Genomic DNA, 20,809 nt, shown 5'->3' on the forward strand with positions numbered 1-20,809 from the left:
CACACTCACCACCTAAGCTATGTCCGGGCGAGTGCACAGCATGGCATACGTGATGCTCCCTATGGCTGAGGCATAGGGAACGTCTCTCATGCCCTCAATCTCCTCAGAAGTTTTGGGAGACATCTTCTTGGAGAGTTACTCCATGTTTGAAAGGAACATTTCCTTTCTTGGAGTTTTCCATGTTGTACCTTTTGACAATTTTGTCAATGTAAGCAGCCTGGGATAATCCAATTATCCGCTTCGACCTATCTCTATAGAGTCGAAGACCCAGTATATATGAAGTTTCTCCAAGATCTTTCATGGAGAACTGCTGTGATAGCCATACCTTGACCGAAGTCAACATTCCTACATCATTCCCAATGAGTAGGATATCGTCCACATACAATACCAAAAAGGCAATCTTATCCCCACTAGACTTCCTGTAAACACAGGGCTCATTCGGATTCTGCTCAAAGTCAAACGTTTTGATGGCAGAATCAAAACGGTTGTTCCAACTCCTAGAAGCCTACTTAAGTCTATATATTGATCTATTGAGTTTACATACCATGTGTTCCTGACCAGCAGCAATGAAGCATTGCGGCTGCTACATGTAGATGTCGTCACTAAGATCTCCATTCAGGAACGCGGTTTTGACATCCATTTGCCAAATCTCGTAGTTATGGTATGCTGCTACAGCTAGCAAGATCCTAATGGATTTAAGCATGGCCACGGGCGAAAAGGTTTCCTCATAATCGATGCCTTCTTTCTGAGTATACCCTTTCGCCACCAAGCGAGCTTTGTAGGTCTCAATCCTACCATCAAGGCCCTTCTTCCTCTTGTAGATCCACTTGCAACCAATTGCTTTTACCCTGAAGGGCGGATCTACTAGAGTCCAGATGGTTTCCATCGAGTCCATCTCAACTCTCATGGCCTCCACCCACTTCTGGGAATCTATGTCTAACATAGCTTCCGCGTAAGTCACAGGATCCTCTTCACTAGTCAAGGCTTCCACTAGGTAGCTATCCTGGTCATAACCATATCGGACTGGTGGTCTGGATACCCGGGTGGACCTTCTAGGTTGATCACTACCTGGAACTTGTGGGACATCTCCCACTGCTCCTGAGCACTCCTCATCAAGAACTATTTCCTCACGGTGAGTATCCATGATGTATTCAGATTCTAAGAATTGGGCGTTTCGACTACAGAACACTTTCTGCTCACTTGGGTCATAGAATAGATAACCCACTAAATCCTTTGGGTAGCCTATAAATAGGCAACGACTGGTTTTGGATTCCAACTTGTGTGCACTTGTTCTTTTAACGTGTGTAGGACAACCCAAAATCTTCAAGTGTCTCACACTTGGTTTTCTTCCGGTCCATAGTTCATATGGAGTTTTCGGAACTGATTTGGTTGGAACCCGATTTAGTACATAGATAGCAGTCTCTAATGCATATCCCCAAAAGGATGTGGGTAATTCTGAGCGTATGAGAAGTGACAGGACCATGTCCAACAAGGTCCTGTCTAACAAGTCCATCACATCCACAAGGAAATCTGAAACCATGGAAATTTAGACAAAAAAAATTGGGTTAATTAAACAGAAAAGTAAAAAAGATAACACAGAGGTAACCGAAACAATGATGGTCCAGTTGAGAAGTAGATTAACTTTTCTACCAAGGAGCTCCCACATTGGAATTGGAGGCTTGCTCCAAGAGATAGGAGGATACCGAATTGGGCTTAGCCACAGTGGCTATGGTGACATCTCCGGGACACAATACCGTATTCATGCATAGACATGAGAAAAGAACAACTGCACGGACTGTAAATGATGAATGCATCAAGACACAGAGAGCACATCTAAGAGTGGCTGCCCCATTGCAGGTTATTTAATGGGGTTGAGGAGTTCTTTCTTTTCAAAGTCTCGATGGGTCTAGATTTAAGCTACAGAGAGAAGGATTTATCAGAAAAAAATTGCTAAAAACCATAATCTCGTTGCCGTGACCGATAACGAAGCTACTACAATTGAATTCACGTCTGCACCCCATTGCATATCTCAACCATGTCCCATTAAGGAGTTGAAGTAAAAAGTAGTGCCTTGTCGTAAGAAGCTAATAATCACTGCCTGTAGTAGTGGTGCTTTTGTATGCATTTCTTCTATCATGGCTTTTGTTATTCTTTACTTGAGTTGTATTCACTAGCCGTCCAGGTGATTCTTGGGAAGAATCAAGTTCTTAGGAAGGACATTGCTGATTCTGCTCCACCTTGCACTGCGCCATTTTCAGTGGGAGCAGATTTTGGTTTCTACCTTGGGCGTGAACACCTCCTTTGAGAGATATTGTTTCTCTGTATCAGGTATTATCTCTCCCTACTCCTTTTGGTTCAGATCTGGTTCAGTTTATGGTTCAAGAATGATCCTTGAAAATATGATTTTCTAAATAGGGAATTCAATTCCCAGTTGAAGGGAGAGAAAAATTTTTGAAATTCGCCCCCTTTATTCCGCAATTTTGGGCGTCCATGTGATGGATTTCCCATCCCTTCAGTGGTATCAGAGCCATGGTTCAAATCTTGAACCATTCTGTTTCAGATCTGAACCTGTGCAAATAGGGAGAAGGCGTTCTACCCAATTTGCGCAGATATGGGTTTTGGGAAATTTGTTCCCAAAACAGATAGGCAAATAATCTAAAATTAATTTTATATAAATCTGATTATTATTTAGAATAGTTCTTTATAATTTTCTTGATTTATGGGCTGTTCGTACAAGAGGAGATCGAATTCTTGATTTGCGTAGGGAGAACTGCAAGATTTGCAGTTTCTTGAATTTATTTATTACATTTGGTCTGTAAATAATTTTTTTTTTTATTTTTAGACTCATTGTATAGGCATTCGATTTGATGTAATAATTAATAGAAATAGGATTTCTATTTATTTTTATTTTTGGATCGAAGATGGCGGCGCAGAGAAGGAGATTTCGCAAATGGGACATTCGCTATCTGCGATTTGCAGTTTGTGAAACTGCAATATGTGATCTAACCTTTGTTTTGCAGGATGGAGTGTGCGAACAGCCCTTATTAACTGATTCTTGTTTTTCTTTTATCAGTTATTTAATTTTAGATTATTTTTTTGAATTAAGGATTTAATTAAAAATCAAACCCTAGACCCATTCGAACCAAGATTGGTTCAAACTGTTTGGACCAAATGTAGGGTTTAATCAAGGCTGAAAGTCAGCCCTAATTTTCCCACTAATGGGCCTAAGGATTGATATTTAGTTAAATGGTTAATTCGGCCCAACCTGTAAAGGCCCAGTTTTAAATAGTTAACACTGCTAAAAGCCCACTTCAAAGGATAAAGCTATATGGGCCGAACTGGGTAACCCTAATTCAGCTCATATACCTGGATAATATTAATGGTTAATATTATGGATTTTTAACGGGTTTCCAATGGGCCTTATAGATAATTAATTGATTGGATCAATTTATCCATGCATGAGATGTTTGGATGTGTGATGTGCTCCGTACATGGGCCATAAGTGCTTGGCCCATGTTTATTCGACAGTGGCTCTTGCGCACACCATGGCTGAATGCACATCATTGCCATGGTGTCCCTTTTGGTCATTGGATGACCTCCCCTCAGTGGTGGGCCCCACACCTCATCAAGAGGTTACGTGCGGAACCCTAGCCGATTTAGGCCCACCGAAATCTGACTTTATGAAAGTCAGTGGGAGCCACTTTGGTTTGACATAAATCAAACTAGGGCGTAATTAACTGTTACCTCTAGCTAATATGAGTGCAATTGATAGGGAGATTCATGTGATGAACTCTCTAAAGGCCTTCCATCATTAGCATGAGGATGGGTCCTTCAGTAATGAGGAAACGCACCAGAAAATGGGCTATCCATTTGCTGTTAGGCTTGTCTGAGTGTTTCATAAGATGATAGGGGTGTCATAGACCGATGTGGGAGGGGCTTCACCAGAAAATGGGAACTCTCTCACGGTACCTTGGCGTTCACGAATATGATGGGTAAGCACTCACTAGACAGAAAGGTTTACCTGAAAATGGTTCTGAACCTTGTCTGACAGAGGCCAATGGGAAAACTCATATGATGACTGGATATGATCCTTCACAAATAGGTGGTGGGGTTATGCAGCTGAAACAGTTGGGTCCATGCACCCTATGTGATTTCCCACATTTCTAGAGACAATCCGAAGTCTCCGTCACTGAGAAAGGAGGGAAATCTCAGAGATGAATAAATGGAAATGGATCGTAGATTAAAATCCATATCTATGAAATGAACATGAATTAAATTAGGTTGTGGACTGATGTTTGCTCTTTTATCAGAAAATGGCAAACGGATCATTTGCAAAGCTTCTTGACGACAACAAGCTTAAGGGCCCAAACTATGCCGACTGGTACAGGAACCTTACACTGGTCCTAGCTTTTGAAAAGCTGGACAAAGTGGCAAAGAATCCTGCCCCGGAGCATCTGGGTGACAGGGCTTCTGAGGCCCGAAGGAGAGACTATCAGGAATGGGAGGAGAAAACCCCCCTAGCCCGGTGTTACATCATTGCCTCCTTGGACAACCCAATACAGAGGCAGTTCGATCAGATCAAACTTGCCAATGACATTTTGGACAATCTGAGGATGATGTATGAAGAGCAGAATCATTCTACTTGACAAAAGGTCTTGAAACAGTTCATGACCACACAAATGTCCAAAGGGCAACAAGTTAACGACCATTGTCTTTGGATGATGGGTTACATCAACGAATTGGAGGCTCTTGGATCCGGGCTGGACCTTGCAACACAGATAGATGCTATCCTTAATTCTTTGCCTCTTTCCTTTAATCCGTTCATCATGAACTATAATATGAACAAGCCGAATGTCAGCTTGCAAGAGCTCAGCAATATGTTGCAAAGAGCCGAAGAACTGATTAGAAATGATGAGCCTATTGCTATGCTTGTTGAAGCTAGCAAAACGGGCAAGAGAAAGAGGAAGGCAAAGAAGCCTCAGAAGAAAGCCACTAAGGGTAAGAAGCAGAAGAAAGACAAAGCATCGGATGCCTGTCACTTCTGCAAGAAGACCGACCACTGGAAAAGGAACTGTCCTGCCTACCTGGAATCCAAGAAAGGTAATTTCGAATCTTGTGTTATAGAAACCAATTTATTGGTAGCTTCTGCATCCTGGTGTATTGACTCTGGGGCTTCAACTCATGCGTGTAACTCACTGCAGGGGTTAAAGGTAAGCAGAAGGCTGAGTGAAGGAGAAGTCACTCTCTACTTGGGGACTACTACAACCGTTGCAACCGCGGCAATAGGAACCATGGAGTTAATTTTTAGAGAAGGAAAAATTGTACTGAAAGATTGTCTTTATGTACAAAATTTAAGAAGAAATTTGATTTCTGTTTCAAAACTGTGTGCAGATGGTTATTCTGTCTCCTTTAGTAATACGATTACTATTAAAAGAAATAACAGATTCATCGCATACGGGGAACTGGAGAACGGTCTCTATGTTCTACATCATTCTCTAGAAACTAACATAACCAAAACTACATCGGCTGAAATCCCCAAGAAGAGAGCCCGTGATACAATTAATCCCACATGTCTGTGGCATTACCGACTTGGCCACATCGGTGTTGACCGAATCACAAGGTTGGTAAAGAATGGTCCTTTGGATTTTCTAACTATAGAAGATCTTTCCACCTTTGAGCCTTGCCTACAAGGCAAGATGACAAAATGGCCATTTAACGGTAAGCCTGAAAGATGTACAGGCACACTTGACCTAATACATATGGATGTATGTGGTCCCCTGAGTGTTAGGACACGGAATCAACACGTGTATTTCATCACCTGCACAGATGATTTCTTAAAGGACAATGGGATAGTATCAGGGACTACTTAAAGATGGTTACGTGTAGCTAATGTGACACAAGTCTGAATCCTTTGAAAAGTTCAAAGAGTTTAGCAAGAGGTCGAGAAACAGTTGGGGTTGTATCAGGGACTACTTAAAGGACAATGGGATAGTATCACAATTAGCTCCTCCTGCTACACCACAACTTAACGGTGTTTCAGAGAGGAGGAATAGGACCTTATTGGATATGGTACGATCACTTCTCATACACTCAGAGTTACCCACATCCTTTTGGTGTTACACATTAGAGACTGCGATTTACGTGCTGAATCAGGTTCCAACCAAATCGGTTATGAACACTCCATATGAACTTTGGACCGGAAAGAAACCAAGTGTCAGACACTTGAAGATTTGGGGTTGTCCAGCACACGTTAAAAGAACGAGTGCAGACAAGTTGGAATCTAAGACCAGCCGTTGCCTATTTGTAGGCTACCTAAAGGGCTCTGTAGGTTACTTATTCTATGACCCAAGTTAGTAGAAAGTGTTCTATAGTCGAAATGCCCAATTCTTGGAGAACGATTACATCTTGGACACCCATCATCAGGAAATTGTTCTTGATGAGGAGAGCTCAGGAGCAGTGGGAGATGTCCACAAGTTCCAGGTAGTGACCAACCTAGAAGATCCACCCGGGTATCCAGGCCAGTAGTCCGTTATGGTTGTGACTAGGAAAGTTACTTGGTGGAAACCTTGACTAGTGAGGAGGATCCCGTGACTTACGTGGAGGCTATGTTGGACATAGATTCCCAGAAGTGGGTGGAGGCCATGAGAGCAGAGATGGACTCAATGGAAACCAATGGAGTCTGGACTCTAGTAGATCCACCCTCCGGGGTAAAAGCAATCGGTTGCAAATGGATTTACAAGAGGAAGAAGGGCCCCGATGGTAGGATTGAGTCCTTCAAAGCTCGTCTGGTGGCGAAAGGCTACACTCAAAAAGAGGGCATCGATTATGAGGAAACCTTTTCGCCTGTGGCCATGCTTAAATCCATTAGGATCCTGTTAGTTGTAGCAGTATACCATGATTATGAGATTTGGCAGATGGATGTTAGAACTGCATTCTTGAATGGAGATCTTATTGAAGATATCTATATGCAGCAGTCGTAAAGCTTTATAGCTGTGGGTCAGGAAAACATGGTATGTAAGCTCAATAGATCCATTTATGGACTTAAGCAAGCTTTTAGAAGTTGGAACATCCGTTTTGACTTTGCTGTCAAATCATTTGACTTCAAGCAGAATCCGGATGAACCATGTGTTTATAGGAAGTACAGTGGAGATAAGGTTACCTTCTTGGTTCTGTATGTAGATGACATTCTACTCATTGGGAATAGGATTAACCCAATCTTCCTACATTGACAAAATAGTTAAAAGATACAGCATGGAAAACTCCAAGAAAGGAAATGTTCCTTTCAGGCACGGAGTCACTCTCTCCAAGAAGATGTCTCCCAAGACATCTGAGGAGATTGATGGCATGAAAAACGTTCCCTATGCCTCTGCCGTAGGAAGCATCATGTATGCCATGTTGTGCACTCGTCCTAACATTGCTCAGGCAGTGAGTGTAGTAAGCAGATTTCAGGCCAACCCAGGGCAGGAGCACAGGACTGTTGTGAAAAACATACTAAAGTACCTTCAAAGGACAAAAGAGTTTTGTCTAGTATTCGATGGTAATTCACTACAGATCCAAGGTTATACAGATGGCGATTTTCAGTCGGATCCAGATGATAGAAACTCTACATCTGGATATGTTTTCATGATAGGATTGTGTCCTGTTTGCTGGAAAAGCAGCAAACAGGAGTCCACTGTAGACTCCACGACCGAGGCCGAGTACATTGCTGCAAGTGAGGCTGCCAAAGAAGCCGTGTGGATGAAGAAGTTCGTTCACAAGTTGGGAGTAGTTCCATCTAGCACATCACCCATCCCATTGTTGTGTGACAACAATGGAGCTATTGCTAAGGCTAAGGAGCCACGAGCCCACTCGAAGTCAAAGCACATCGAGAGGAAGTACCATGTACTGAGGGAGATTGTTGGTAGAGGGGACGTCCTGATTCAGAAGGTAGCGCCAGCGGAATGTATCAGACCCATTGACAAAGCCATTATCATAGAAAGTGTTTGAGAAACACGTGGAAAGCATGTGACTCCGGCTAGTACCTGATTGGACCTAAGTGAAAGTGGGAGTTGTTAGATAGTTTTGTATGCCCTTAGCTTCAATCAAAATGATGTACTTTATGAGTTTATTATAAATGAATAAAAGCGCATATTTGATTCATGTTCCCTTAGTATGTTTCTGTGTAATACCCTTAAACTGGACACTTAATGAGACTCGTGTTAGTTTATAATGTTCATAGCCAGTGGGTCGGTCTGGGGAGGTCTATCCTGATAAGGCTGACACTGTGGCACCACCAACTTGGTTGGGGTGGCTTGTCTCAGCTACCGGGGTGAGACCCTAGGCATTTACAGTGTAGGATTAATTGAATCTTTGAACTAGATCAGATTTCCAGTATTGCCCTGGACCTTGGAGAATGATGGGCAAAAACTGGAAAGTTACACCTGACCCCTACACTCGATTATGATACTGCACTGGGTGTCGGATTGGGTTGTCTTTGATGTACCAATCAGTGAGATCCTTAGCGGGGGTCAAAACCTGGGTATGTTGGGACAGTCTGAGAATTCATCTGAGTGGGTGATCATAGTGACAGGATCAGCCCCTTTGTCAGACAAAGGTAATGATCAGGGATGCACTCTCACTAATCGAAACCAAGACTGCCGGCAGCCGATTTCAATCATTGAGATTTGTTTTGCAAAATATATTTTATATGAGATATAAAAGTATATGCATTATGGTTTCGAAATGATTTGCAAAAGGTTTTAATTCCCGGGATCCATACTTGAGAGAGTGCAACACTGTTCCTTGCAGCCGAGGGAGAGGTCCTCTCTTGTCGGGTAGTGTATGATCATTATGGGCTGAGAGGTTAAGTGTAAGACCATTGAGGATAATACCTGATGGGCTAATCTTGCATCTGCCCACAGTCCCTGGGTGTTAAAAGGTGGCTTGGCCCAGGGACCACTTAGGGTAAGTTTTGGGCCCATAGAGCCCATCTGATGGGTTTCAGGGGGTGCACTGTCCATAACAGTGTATTCGGCCAGGCCTTGTAACAAAGTCTGGGCTGAACCCATGTGGCTGATGTGTAGATCAATGTTTGGGTTCCACGTCATACAAGGAAGCCCAACTGGGCAGCAGTTTGGAAGGCTAAATGAATACATAACCCTAAATGGGCCTTAAGCCCATTTCGAACAGGGCTAATTTGATTAGTCGCTTAAGGGGCGAATTCTGAAATAAGATCAGCTGATAGGATTGGGCCCACACCCTACCCACTTAGAGAGTCCAAGATCTGAATAAGATTTAGATATGGAAACTTCCTAATTAGATTAGGAGATGACTGATCTAATTTGCAGATAAGATAAGGGTTATCCCTTATCTTAAAGGGACTTCTAATCCAGATATGATTTGGGTTAGCAACTCCTAATGGGATTAGGAGCTGATCCCTTTAAGTCTATAAAAGGAAGAGGGGGCGGCAGCCTTTAGACAATACAACACAACAGACAATCACAAGCAATACAGAGATAGTCTTGTCTTTAGAGCTGAAATCACAGAAGAGAGAATTCTGCACCCTACAAATACTCTCTTGCCGCCTCCTTCCTGCAGCCGCTGCCTACAGCAGTTCGATCTCCATTCCTTGGGAGAAATCAAGATTGGATCTTGATTCCAATCTTTTGGAGAAAAGATTGGTGGGAGTTGTATTCACAAGCCGTCCAGGTGATTCTTGAGAAGGATCAAGTTCTTTTGGAAGAACACTGCTGATTCTGCTCCACCCTGCACTGCGCCACCTTCAGTGGGAGTAGATTTTGGATCCTACCTTGGGCGTGAACACTTCCATTGAGAGATATTATTTCTCTGTATCAGGTATTATCTCTCCCTACTCCTTTTGGTTCAGATCTGGTTCAGTTTATGGTTCAAGAATGATCCTTGAAAATATGATTTTCTAAATAGGGAATTCGATTCCCTGTTGAAGGAAGAGAAAAATTTTTGAAATTCGCCCCCTTTATTCCACAATTTTGGGCGTCCATGTGATGGATTTCCCATCCTTTCAACTTGATAATGAACCCTGTAGTGAGCTACCTTGTGGCGAGCTACTTGTGTCGAGGTGCTGGTGGCATGCTGAGGTGATTCTACCCGAGGTGACCCATTTGCCTGGGTATAGACTTTAGTGAACTCAGTTGTTTTAGTCCGCAAACTGTGATGGACTCAACCCGAAGTACCTTCAGCTTGGGACATTATTATACCCGAGCTCATTCTAAGGTGAGTTGATACTTGCTGAGTCATCATCTATGTCGAGTCATGTCCACGTGCTGATCTGCTTATGCCGAGTTGTTATTCATGTCGAGTCACGTACCCGTGTCACCCGTTTATGAGGTCGGGCCAAATCACCCTTCATCAATTGGCCCCCACTCCCTGAGCTATGGGTCCTGACCTGGTGTGGGGAGTTCATGATGCAACAAATGGATTTGGCTTGGAGTTCAGGCCGCCCCGTCTGATCTCATGTGGCTTACGCACGGACGTCACACGAACTGTAAGTCTGTGGATGCCAAAAAATGCGCTAAACTGTCTTTGGTCTCGAGGATCGTGCAGTCGGTTTTTTTGTGGGCCATCATATTGCTTTGATCTGGACCGTTGCTGCTTTGATACAATGGCTATAAATAGGGGGTTTCAAGACTCATTTTTCACACCAAAAGCTCCTGCCTTCAACTTGAGGCGCTCTAGCTACGTTAGCTCGGGTCTTCCCAATTCGCATCTCTTCTCTAATCCAATCGTCTTTCTTTGGTGAGTCTCTTTGCTTTCTTTCAATTTAGTTCAGTTATGTCTTCTAGTTTTGATAGCCTTTTAGATGAGGCCGAGGTGGGTACCTCGGCCCGGGTCAGTAGCCGAGACGAGGCTACTTCGGGCTCAGGGGTAGCTCACAGCCTTCTTGAGGGTTAGTCTCCCCCGAAGGCTCGGGAGGCCTCCGGTAACCTGGCACCCGCTTCTCCTTGAGGTCGGGTGCCAGTTAACTTTGGTCCCTCCTCCATGACCCTGGGCAGGCTCCGGGCTTTAGTACTTTGGTCCCTCCCCCTTGAGATCATGATCTTTGAAGAACAGCTCGTGGCTGGTTTTCGTCTTCCTCTACACCCGTTAATCATTAAGGTCCTTAAGCTTTTCAGTGTTACCGTAGACCAATTACATCCGAATTCTATTCGAAACGTGGTAGGGACTATCTCCCTTTTCCACGAGTACTGTCTCCCTCTCACCCTTGAAATCTTTTCCTCAATCTTATCCATAAAGAATGCTTCCCGCGGTGCCCCCGCGCACAGGCGGTCTTACTATCTGTCTCCCCGCCCGAGCTACAAGCTTCTTCATAGGCTACCTAATAAGATCCCGGCTTGGAAATGGGACTACTTCGTGGTCCACAACCTTGAGGGATGGCCTCTCCCAACCCATTGGAGGCCTGCCATTTAGGATTCTACCGTTAGGCTACACCTGAAGACGAGGGAGGCGCTTCAGTCCTGGGCAGAGCTCGGCCTTATTTACGTGGACTACCTCCCTAAAGATAAGCTCATGCAGGCCGGCTTAAGTCCTGGTAGGTTGTTTTGGGTTTTTCCTTTTTTAAGGTTTTAATAGCTCATGCTAACCTTATTTTTGTCTTTTGCAACTACAATGCCAGAGGTCGATGCACGAAGTCTCTTGATGAGTTCCCTGAAGGGAAAGAAGAGAGCGGCAAAAAGGCCGCTCCTGGATGAAGCTTCAATGTCCAGGGCATCCGAGGCCTAGGTAACAGAGCCAGTTCCTACCATGCTACCCACCAAGGAGGCCCAACCCGCGGTCCCCGAGGTGGAAATTATAGACAGCGGTGATGAGGAGGCTCATCAGGAGTCTGAGGATGCTCCCACTCTAGCTTCAGAGGGGCTTGCTCCTGAGTCAGAGCTTGCTTCTACTGCGGGAGGGAGTATCATGAACCATGTGCTCGCAGTGTGAAAGAACCGGGATGCGATATTTCCGAATGAGGTGGCGCGGTGGGCTGATATAGTTCCGAAGCAACTTCTGGGGCTCGCCACCACCCACTGCATGATCATAAGTACTTCATACTTTTTCTTCCTTCCTCCTCCTTTCTTCTCTCTCTCTCTCTCTTCCTTTTTTTTACCTAAATTTTCTTCTAACAGGTGAACTCTACTCTTCACACGCTGGCGTGCCAGTTCGTGATCCAGTCCAGTCAGGCTCAGGACTTTAAGGTGGAGGCACGAAAGCTCCACCGCAGGCTAGGCTTAACTCGGGGTGAAGTACTTCATGCGAAGAAGGGGAATGAAACCCAGAAGGTGCTGATCCAGGAGCAAGAGGGGTGAATCTCTTCACTGACCGAGGAGAACACCAGGCTTAGGGAGCAGGTCTCCGCTATGGCCGCGAGGGAGGAGTAGTAGTTTGCGAAGATGGCCGAGGAGAGGGCACAACTCCAACAGAAGATTCAAAGCCTCGAAGCCATGATCCAGAAGCGAGCTCGGGCCTTTGACATCGCCGTTGAGGAGGTTTGGTCAGAGGAGAGGGCCAAGGCTGTAGATCACTTCAAGGAATCCTCGAAGTTCCGTGATCTCCAGGTCGAGTATGGCACGAGCTCTTACCATTCTGGGTTCAAGCTCTGCAGACACCTGGTTTGATAGGAGTTTCCTGACCTTGACCTTGGGGCTATCACGATGAAGGGCCTGGCTCCGGAGACAGCAGATGTAGCAAACGAGGAGCCTGACTCATTAGAAGAGGAGGGTGACAACGAGGTGGAAGTGGTGGATCCCTCCGTATGATGTCTTCCTGTTCTTTTCTTTTTGGATTGTGAATGTACTTTCTTGGGCTGTTGAGCTGGGTTTTCTTGTAAAAAGATCTTGGAAACTTAATGAGATGTTATTTTTGCCTAGAGTGATTCTTTTATGATCTATGTGACACAAGTATAGGTTACCCGAACTGTCGAGCTCCCGAGCTGGCAACAAGTGAGGGTACCCGAAGTAGGGATAGTTATCCCAAATTGCGTGAGTTACCCTGAATTATCAGGCTACCGAGCTTGGTAACAAGTAAGGGTAACCTTAGCGAATTTTTTCCAAGTTTCTTACCTAAAGTTGTCCGCATACAAGCAAGTTTGAATGTTGGTCCCTTGACAGACCTGGACGACGATCGTCGTCGAGGTGGTGTAGACATTGTACCATTCACGTCCGAGCTGCCTACACCGATTCTAGTAACGAGGCAACGAGGTCTTATGTGTTGTCGGAGTTTTTGTTAGTTCAGTGTTGTAGCCCTTAGGCTCGGGGAGCGACTCAGAGTCAACTCCTAAGCTTTGCCTGTACCGTAGAGGCGATTGGGGTTTGTACGGTGTCGAGGTCTTTATCAGTTCATCACCTTGGCCCTTGGGTTCTGGGAGCGACTCGAAGTCCACTCCTAAGCTTTTCCCATGCCGTAGAGGTGACTGAAACTAAGGTGCCCATGCCGAGGAGTTGACTGGGACTTAGGTGCTTGTGCTGAGGAGGCGACTAGGGCTTAGGTGCCCATGTCGAGGGGGCGATTAGGACTTAGGTGCCCATGCCGTGAAGGCGACTAGGACTTATATCGTGACAAGTTCGTCAATCCTTAGACTCTAGGGGCGACTTTTCCACTCCTAGGCTTTCTGGGAGCAACTCTCAGTCCGCCCCCTTGGTTCAACGATCACAGGTAGTACTGCTTTAGATTGTTGATGTTCCAAGCCCAAGGTACTTGCTTTCCTTCTAACATTTCGAGCTCGTATGTACCTTCCCCAAGCGTTCATTTCACTCGGTAGGGACCTTCCCAGTTTGGTCCGAGCTTACCCACGCCGGGCTCAGGCACCATTAATTTTTGAAGGACCAAGTCACCAACACGGAAGTACCGCTTCCTGACCCAGTTGTTATAGTATCGAGCTACTTTTTGCTGGTAGGCTGCGGTCTGGATATATGCAAGGTCCCGTACCTCTTCTATCAGGACGAGGTTAGTGTGGAGCTCGTCATCATTCGCTTCTCTGTTGTATACTTCCAGTCGTAATGTAGGTACCTCGATTTCAACCGTGATTACTACCTCCGGCCGTAGGTGAGGTATAAGGGGGTTTCACCTGTGGCGGTCTTGACGGTGGTTCGATTGGCTCATAGTACGCTGGGCAGCTCATCTACCCATAGTCCTTTGGCTCGGGCTAAGTGGGCTTTTAGTCCATGGAGTATGGCTTTGTTTGTGACTTCCGCTTGCCCGTTTGCTTGAGGGTGTGCTATCAAAGTAAAGTTCTGTTGTATCCCCATCTTGGCACACCAGTCTTGAAACTTGATGTCTTCGAACTGTTTGCCATTGTTAGAGATAAGTACTCGGAGTAGTCTGAAGTGGCATACTACGTTCTTCCAGAAAAAGTTTTGTACAGTTCGAGCTGTGTTTGTCTCTAGGGGTTCCGCTTCCACCCATTTTGTAAAGTAATCCACTACTAACACTAGGAATTTCCTCTATCCTGTCACTGGTGGGAATTGTCAAAGAATGTCAATTCCCCACTGTGCGAAGGGTCATGGGCTGGTGAGGTACTTCAGGTCGGCAACGGGTTGATGATGGATGTTGTCATGCCTCTGGCATTTATCGCATTTCTTGACGAGCTCAAGTGCATCTGCTTTCATTGTATGCCAGTAGTATCCTTGTCATAACGCTTTTTGGGCGAGGGCCCTGCCCCCCAAGTGTCCACCGCACAACCCTTCATGAGTGTTGTGGAGAACGAGCTCAGCTTCTGAGGGTTGTAAGCAGCACAAGTAGGGGAGCGTGTAGGATATTCGGTATAGCCGTCCATCTATCATGACGTACTTGACTACTTGTTGCTCCACACTTCTAGTTGCGTTACGATCTACAGGGAGGGTCCCGTGTAGTAGGTAGCTCGCGAGTGGGTCAATCCAACTCGGCTCTGCTTGCGCAACAGGAGCTACCTCCTCATAGAGTTGTTGCTTGTGCTGGCTATCCGGGATAATGTGTCAGCCTCAACATTCTCAGATCTTGGAATTTGTTTATGAAATACAATGGGAAGCCGCGTAGAACTTCCCTGGCCTTGGCTAGATAGGCGGCCATGGTGGGGTTGCGAGCTTCGTAATCGCCGGTTACCTAGTTGACCACGAGCTGTGAGTCACTACAAATGACGAGGTGCTTCGCTTGTACTTCGCTTGCCAACATGAGTCTTGCTATTAGTGCTTCATATTCTACCTCGTTGTTGGATGTTGCGAACTCGAAACGGAGTGCGTACTCCAGTTTCACTCCGCTTGGTCCGTATAGGATGACTCCGGCTCCGCTTCCTTGTTGATTCGATGAACCATCTACGTGAAGGATCTAGGGCTCCTCAACCCAAGTTGACCTCATCCTAATTGGGACTGGTTATGTTCTGGTTGAGGCTTCCTTCGTGTGGTTGATTTCCATCAATTTGGGTGTTGTAGTGTTGAAAGTGCATTCTGCCACGAAGTCGGCCAAAGCTTGGGCCTTAATTGCTGTTCGGGGCTCGTACCTGATGTCGTACTCGCTGAGTTCTATAACCCACTTCATCAGTCGTCCAGATACCTCAGGCTTGAGCAGGACTTGCCTTAGGGGTTGGTTGGTAAGAACGATGACTGTGTGGGCTTGAAAGTATGGCCAAAGCTTCCGAGATGCTGTGATCAGTGCATACGCCAACTTCTCGATCTCTGGGTACCTAGTTTCAGCTCCCTACAAGACTTTGCTCACATAGTAGATAGGTCATTGGACTTGATCTACTTCCTTTATTAGTACTGAGCTAACCACCTCGTCGCTCATGGAGAGGTACAGCTTTAAAACATCACCCTCCTTGGGTCCGATCAAAACCGGGATGCTATTCAGGTACTTTTTTAGTTCATCGAAGGTGAACGGACATTTTTCGGTCCATTCAAAGTCTGCTTTTCTTAGTTGCCTTGAAAATGGGTAGGCAACGGTCTACTGACTTGGACATAAAGCGGCTTAGGGCGGCCATACGGCCATTCAACCTCTAGACCTCTTTCAACTTGCGAGGGGGCTTGGGAGTATCTCTCCTCTGCTCACGTTGTTGATCTGCCTGACTTTTATTACTCTTTTGTACAAAGTTTTTTAAGTATCTGCGATAGATAAGTTCCTCAATCTCATCGCGGAGGCTTTTACAATTTTTGGTGCTATGACCATGATCCTTATGGAAATGACAATATACATTCTTACTCCTGGTAGCGGGGTCCCCCTTCATCCGGGGTGGCCACCTTATAAACGGAGCATCTTTAATCATCATTAGAATTTCCCCTCGCTTCGCGTTGAGAGGGGTGCAACTTATCCTTTCAACTGGGAGAGTTCGGGGGTGCCAACCTGACTTGCTATCTCCCCTGGTTGGGGACTTGCTCTTCTTCCTCTTGCCGCTTCCATGGTGCGCCCTGTCATCGTCTCTCCTCCTTTTCCCCGCTGGAGCTCCAGCCTTTTGGTTCATTTCCTCTCCAGTCTCAATAAATTGGTCGGCGAGCTTGAGGAAAGCAGTGATGTCCTTGGGCTTGTTCACCACTACGTGCCACTTGAACTCTCGATGAGTGACTCCTCTCTTTGCTGCGGCAAGTCTCACCGTGGGGTCCAAGTTCGGGATCAAGAGGTAGGTGTCGTTGAAGCGCTTAATGTAGCTCTGGATGAATTCTCCCTCTTTCTGGACTATGCTAAGAAGGCTTTCCTGGGACCTCGGACACTTCTTGCTAGTAATGAAGTGCGAGGTGAACGCTTGTACGAATTGTGCCCAACTTTGGATTGCTTCGGGTGGGAGGTTTCGATACCACGTGTGTGCTACTCCTTTGAACGTTGTGGAGAAGGCGACACACATGCAGGTTTCACTAGCTTTGGTGAGGTGCATCTGGGACTAGAAGGAGTCCACATGATCGTTTGGGTCAAACGACCCATAGTACTTGTCTAGAGGAGGTACCTTAAAGTCTTTTGGCATGGGAGCTATCAGGAGATCAGGAGAGAGGGGAGATGGCATCGAGAGAAGAGGGGTGGTCTCCGCGATTCCCAGGCTCACTCCCATCTTACCTTTGGGTTAATCGGGTTGGCTAGGCTCCGTGAACTGTCCAGGAATTATCGCGCGGTGCGCCTTGGGACGCCGCCTTCGTTGCCTCTTGTCTAAATCTGTGTTGGTGCTGCTTGCTTCGGTGCTATCAGGCTGGGTCTTGGCCTGGTGAGAATCAGGCTGGTATTGACTTCCGCGAACCGAAGGGTCTCGTTCAGAGCTTGCGGTCAGGACTTCGAATCGGTTTCCCAGTAGTGAGGTTTCCGGTTGCGTGCGCTGGGGCGGACTGGCCTTGGCGGGGCGAGTGTCTTCTAATCCGCCTCGTTGCCGCGAGGCGGTGGGAGCTACTGGCTCTCTCCTGCTATGCGATGAGGCTTGGGAGGTTTCTCCTCGGTGAGGAGAGCGGCTACTTCGGTGGCGATTGAGTGGCTGCTGGTTCTGCGGCATTATTGGGTACTGTGGATGGGCTGGTTATCGGCTTTGTTGCAATGTTGGGAACTGCTACTGATAGAAATGACATAGGACTTGCTGTTGGTAGTGTTGAAGTTGTTGGACTTGTTGCATCTGGGCCTGAATGGCCCGCACGCACTGTGCTAGGTCACCCAGTTGGTTTTGCCCCACGGTGGGAGGAACCATGGAGGGTTCAGTGAAGGTGGTGTTACAGCAGGAGGAAATGGGGCGTTCGCCACTTCGGCGACCTGGGGTAGGTCCAGCGTGGGGACCTTGAAGGTGTTGAGAGGCACAGTAAACTAATTGATACGCATGGTGGGAGCCTAAAGGTGCCCCCCAGAAGTGTTCATTTCATTGTTCTGCCCGGCGTTGCTAGAAGACGCCATTGATGCTGGTGAAAGTTTGGTAGAGAAGGCTTTTCAAAGCATTTCCCACAGACGACGCCAATTGATGATGTGTAATCCGGCCACTCCTAACTGGCAACAGGCAAGAGATACTTACGTGAAGAGAGATGGAGGAACCTGGGGTTGCTCACCCAGCGGGAACACTCCGATGCATAAGTTAGAACTCAGTTGTGAACAGGAAGAAAATGACTTTGCAAGAAGTTGAGGAAGCTAGAGAGTGGTGAATATGCAATACCTTGGCTCCTAGGGGGTTGAAGTCTTTATATACTAACATTTTGGCAGGTTTGGAGGGGCTGATCCCAAATCTCTACCGCAACGATCTATTGTCAGGTAACGCCTTGGAGTGATTGGCTATTATCATCAGGACTGGGGAGTAGGTGGGCTAATGCGATCGTTGTAGGGTACGGTCCCGCCAGGCAGGAGACAACCTCCGGGGTTGGCAGGCACGACGCCGCCAGGTGAGAGACAATGAGTGCAATCCTCAGAGTTGGCAGATGCTGCGCCACCAGGCAAGGGACGTGGGTGCAGCCTTCAGGGTTGACAGGTACGATTGTTAGATAGGAAGCTTCTCGCGGGGCTCAGGGCTATTTGATAACGAAAGTTGCTGGTGGCATGCCGAGGTGATTCTTCCTGAGGTGAGTCGTCTCCGAGGTGACCCATTTGCTTGGGTCTAGACTATCGTGAACTCGGTTGTTTTAGTCCATGAACTAGGATGGACTCAACCTGAAGTACCTTCAGCTCGGGACATTATTGTACCCGAGCTCATTCTGAGGCGAACTGATACTTGCTGAGTCATCATCTACATCGAGTCATGTCCACGTGCCAATTTGCTTATGTCGAGTTGTTATTCATATCGAGTCACGTACACATGTCACCCGTTTATGAGGTCAGACCAAATCATCTTTCATCAGTTCATTCTCCCTTTCGGATCAATAGAAGAGGTAATATAGGGTTCAGATTCCTTAATCCCTCTTTGATAAACCATCTCTCTACCCGTGTGTTTTTTTGGAATGTAATGCTCAGTGTTTGTTGGTTATCAAATTGATTCTTTGATTTGGAGTCGTGGGTTTGTGTGTGTTTAATTGAATTATAATTACAGAGATCTTGTTTATGACCATATTATCATGCACTAAGAATATGTTTCTGCTTAGATTTCATGATTTCGTCAAAGATGAGATCTAGAGTTCTTCCCAAGTAGTAATGCATTTCTTGTTTTCTTGACTAGTTAATTGATTAATTTCATGCAAAAAAATAAAAAAAAGGTACCCTTGTAGCTTTAATACACATAGGTTTTGTTGTTACCTCATGCATTAATCTCAGCATTGAGCAAGTAAAGTTCAATCATAAGTTTTATTCAATACTAGTCTTCAGAAAACATCAAAACCTTCAAACCAATTCCCCACAAATTGACACAACAGCTTCTCTTTTTTTTTTATAATAAAATGAAAATTACATTAATGAAAAAGAAGATTCAAGGATAGACAAGACCACCCACCATTCTAAATCAAAAGAAACAGTACTCCCAGAAAATCTATCTACAAAAACTTCTTCAAAACCACCACAGAGAGAGACTACCCCCCTCCAATTAAAAAGAGGAATACCCATCAACAAAACACCTCCACTCACAATACCCATCAACAATTATAGCAACTTTAACACAAACCTCCATCAATCATCTTACCCAATAAACAAAGCCTCTTTCCATTTTCATGTCTTGTTCCAAAGGCAATGGCTTTTCCTCTCTAAAAACAAACTCTCCACCTAAAGTTACAGTATAATCCAAAATGGAATGCTGTTTAATTTTTACATTTTTCCATGTTCAACAGTAAAAGATGATTAATTTTTGCATGTAATGTGGATGATCTTGCGCCAATGTTGATGAGCCCAGATGTACAACTATTCTCCCAAGCTTTTGTATGAGTTCATAACATCTTTTTATTTCTATTCTCACCTTTTAAACAATAAAACTGGACTGATAAATAAAATGCATAAAGGTGAGATGGCTATTAAACAATAAAACAAGAAAACCCCAACTTACCTCAGCTCATAATAACTCGCCAAACAAGGAGAACTAAATTGTTTTGGAAGGACTAAAAAGACCATCTCATTCTCAAGACTATAAGAGTTGTTTCATTCTGGAAATTATTCTAGGCTAAAAAGGGTGTTTAACAAGACCAGGTTCGGGCTTGGCTTTTATCAAATTTTGAATGAATTCGATCCGAAGCCTGAGCCCTACATAGTCTAAAGTTAGGCCTGAAGCCTGGCCATGAATAAGTCATCAGAAACAGAACCATCAATAGAAGAAACTACTAAAATTTAGCTACGAACATAAAAAACGTAGCTAAAACATGGGGTATAGCTACGAACAATTTCATGTCCGTGGCTATAAGCTAAACTTTAGCTACGGACATTTTGTCCGTAGTTAAAAGTTGTTTATCCGTGGCTATATATTACAAACAAGGATATGTTGACATATAACTATGCTCATTTCGTATGTGGCTAAAGATCTGCTTTTTTGTGGCTAAAAACTATTTATAATTTATAGCCATGGATAAAAATCCGTTGCTATAAAGATAAAGTTCACTTTGACTAGTCATTTTATTCATGGCTGAAAGTCACTTTGCCTGTAATTAAAAACTATTTATAATTATAGCCATGGATTTTAGTTATTTGTGGCTATAAATTGATTATAAAATATTATAAAATAATAAATATATTTTAAATTAATAAACTAATAAATATATAATAATTAATAATTAATTAAATATTTACTCAATTGATTAAAAATTAATGTAATGAATGGAAATTTAATAAATAATAATCATATATAATATTACTTAGAACTATTTATTATTTATTAATAGTAACAAATAAATAAATATTAAATCTAGCAAATAAATTATTAATTAATTATTTCATAAGTACATTAATAAAAGGATAATAATCTCTAAAGTATAAATAAATAAATATT

The 20,809-nt window shown here is 44.7% G+C and overlaps 1 long non-coding RNA gene across 1 annotated transcript; it reads right to left on the reverse strand.

Moving 5' to 3' along the window:
* Positions 1-19,160: 19,160 nt before the first annotated feature.
* Positions 19,161-20,258, reverse strand: LOC148861458 (uncharacterized). Its single transcript, XR_016094779.1, has 2 exons — positions 19,877-20,258; positions 19,161-19,789 (listed from the first exon to the last, which is right to left on the reverse strand). It is a non-coding gene; the product is annotated as an uncharacterized LOC148861458 (long non-coding RNA).
* Between the last annotated feature and the right edge of the window lie 551 nt (positions 20,259-20,809).

Source organism: Nelumbo lutea, chromosome 4 (assembly GCF_056320005.1).
Source record: "Nelumbo lutea isolate HS-2025 chromosome 4, American lotus-T2T, whole genome shotgun sequence".
Classification (NCBI taxonomy): domain Eukaryota; kingdom Viridiplantae; phylum Streptophyta; class Magnoliopsida; order Proteales; family Nelumbonaceae; genus Nelumbo; species Nelumbo lutea.